Source organism: Haematobia irritans, chromosome 2 (assembly GCF_050003625.1).
Source record: "Haematobia irritans isolate KBUSLIRL chromosome 2, ASM5000362v1, whole genome shotgun sequence".
In the NCBI taxonomy this organism is placed as follows: Eukaryota; Metazoa; Arthropoda; class Insecta; order Diptera; family Muscidae; genus Haematobia; species Haematobia irritans.
In genome coordinates, this window is record NC_134398.1 from 71,609,693 (window position 1) to 71,612,389 (window position 2,697).

Sequence of the window (2,697 nt, forward strand, 5' to 3'; positions counted from 1 at the left end):
CCACCAAGATTTTGGTAATATATTTTCAAACTTAAGCTTCCACATATCCCATTATGTCTCATATATCGGCGGCCACCGGTTGATTTCTTTGAAAAAAATGAAATGGCCGTACTTTTACTTCAACAGGCCACAATGCTGGGTTAAAAAGCTCATTATAATATCTCCCACATATTCCCAACTTAAAGGAGATGCGCTTAATAGCGGACAAATCAGCATCGTTTTTCACCAATTTATAACATTCCATATTATTCATATCAATAGAAGTATGTTTCACAACATAATTTAAAATTTGCTCAGCTGTAACATTCGGCTTAAAGAATGAAATATGCACCCATTTTTTATTGGACACCACCTCCAATTCTCCCGCCGCATTATCTCCATATATCACACGTTTATTATGCCTTCTATTATTATGCCTTCTATTACTTGTTTTTTGGAAGACAACATTATTGAATTTGGATGCAAAAATACAAAATGTTTGGAACTTAGACTACGCAAACATATATTGTTTAGACCAATATGCTTTCAAACATATTATATATTGGAAGAGATCAAACATAGAAATGTTTGGGCAATACCCAAAAATATATATGCTTGAAGCAAAATATGTTTGGGAGTATATGTTACAGAAGCGATTTTTGTGAGCATGAAGAAGCAACAAATCCAGATATAAATATTCCATGCCTTAGTTAAACACGTACTATCCAACTTTCACATTTATTAATAATGGCCCTCCAATAAGTAAGGCCTATAGAAAAATTTATTTTAGACTCATTAGAGTGCTCCTCTCCACGGAAATCTTTAGTAAAAGGCGAAAGATTTATTCGACAACTGCACGCTCACAAAAAATCGCTTCTGTAACATATACTCCCAAACATATTTTGCTTCAAGCATATACATTTTTGGGTATTGCCCAAACATTTATATGTTAGATCTCTTTCAATATATAATATGTTTGAAAGCATATTGGTCTAAACAATATATGTTTGGGTAGTCTAAGTTCCAAATTGCATCCAAATTCAATAATGTTGTCTTCCAAAAAACAATATGTTATTATGTGAACATATAATATGTTTGGAAGCATTTTGCACCCAAAAGTATTATATGCTTAAAAAAAATTCTCCCAAACAATATTGTGCTCAAAATTTTATTTATTTATTTATATATTTACAATCATAATGAATTATGAAAATAAACAGGTAATATAGGTGCTAACAAAATAGGTTTTCGACCTGAATGCTCAAAATTTTGTTTCTGCCTAATTGTATATTCCCCCACATCTTTCTCACTTCCACGTGATTTTTTAGTTATTAGCACCTTTTTCTGTAATACAAACATTGTAGAAGAAATTATTCAATTTTATGATTTTTATTTTATTTTAATTTTACCTTTTGCCGGACGGGGATTCGAACAGCGGACCACACAGTTTGTAAGGATCAAAGAAGTAGCTGATCAATTGCCCAAGGAAAAATAAAATGTTAATTTTGTAATAACAAGCAACAACCACCAACTTAATTCAATATCGCTCCCTGTTAAATAGCGCTCCAAGCTACTAAACACATATATGTTTATAGGCTATTTCTAAATTAATATATGTTTGCATCCAAGCATATTATATTTACAAACATTTTATGTCCCAAACATAATATGTTCTAACATATTAACATATATGTCCCAAACATGTTATGCTAGTTTATGAACATTATATGCATGCACTCAAAAATATTGTGTTTAAAAATTTGTGTTCCAAACATATAATGTTTATAGCCAAACATATGAAAAACAGTCTTTTTCAACCGTGTAGAAAGGTTAGCATACGTCGCAAGCTTTAGTTGTTGTGCCTCGGAAAAATCGGACAAAATTGTTTTCCACGAAATATCGAAACGTCAATAAAATGTTTGTAATTTTTTCCAGTTGTTTTTATTTTAACCCTTTCACCAGGGCTGTGGAGCCGGAGTCGGAGTCTTGGAGTCGGAGTCTGAAGATTTTGCTGGAGTCGGAGTCGTAAAAATTTTGCTCGACTCCGACTCCGGCTAAACCAAATTTTTTAAAATACTTCACACTTTTGTAACTAAGCAAGTTTTACGCAAATTAGTTTCCATTGCGTTATTCATTCGGTCAATGTACAGCATTATTGTAAATGAAAATCAACTTTCAATTTCGGCTATCTTTTTATGTTTCCTAGAATGTTAGACTAGCAGATGGGCTGGATCGATCCATTTTAATGCCCATATCAATTTACGTTATTTGAAATATTTCGAACGATCGAAATTATTTTTTCTTTTTAATTTTTTTTAAGGCCATGTACATATGTGGAATATTGACAGAAATTGTTTTCAAAGTTGTTTTTTTATAGAAAATTTTGTCAAAATGTTATTTATATAAAAAGTTTTTTCAACATTTTATTTCTATAGCAAATTTTGTCAAAATTTTATTTCTATAAAAAAATTATTCAAAATTTTATTACTATAGAAATATTTTTTTCTATAGAAAATTTAATCAAAATTTTATTTCTATAGAAATTGAGTCAAAATTTTGTTTCTATAGAATATTTTGCAAAATTTTATTTCTATAGAAAATATTGCCAAAATTTTATAATAACAGATTTTTTTATTAGAAAATTTGGTCAAAATTTTATTTCTATAGAAAATTTAGTCAAAATTTGATTTCTATAGAAAATTTAGTCGAAATTTTATT

The 2,697-nt window shown here is 29.5% G+C and overlaps 1 non-coding gene across 1 annotated transcript; it reads right to left on the reverse strand.

The window, feature by feature from the left end:
- Positions 1-728: 728 nt before the first annotated feature.
- Positions 729-850, reverse strand: LOC142227705 (U5 spliceosomal RNA). Its single transcript, XR_012719990.1, has one exon. It is a non-coding gene; the product is annotated as a U5 spliceosomal RNA (small nuclear RNA).
- Between the last annotated feature and the right edge of the window lie 1,847 nt (positions 851-2,697).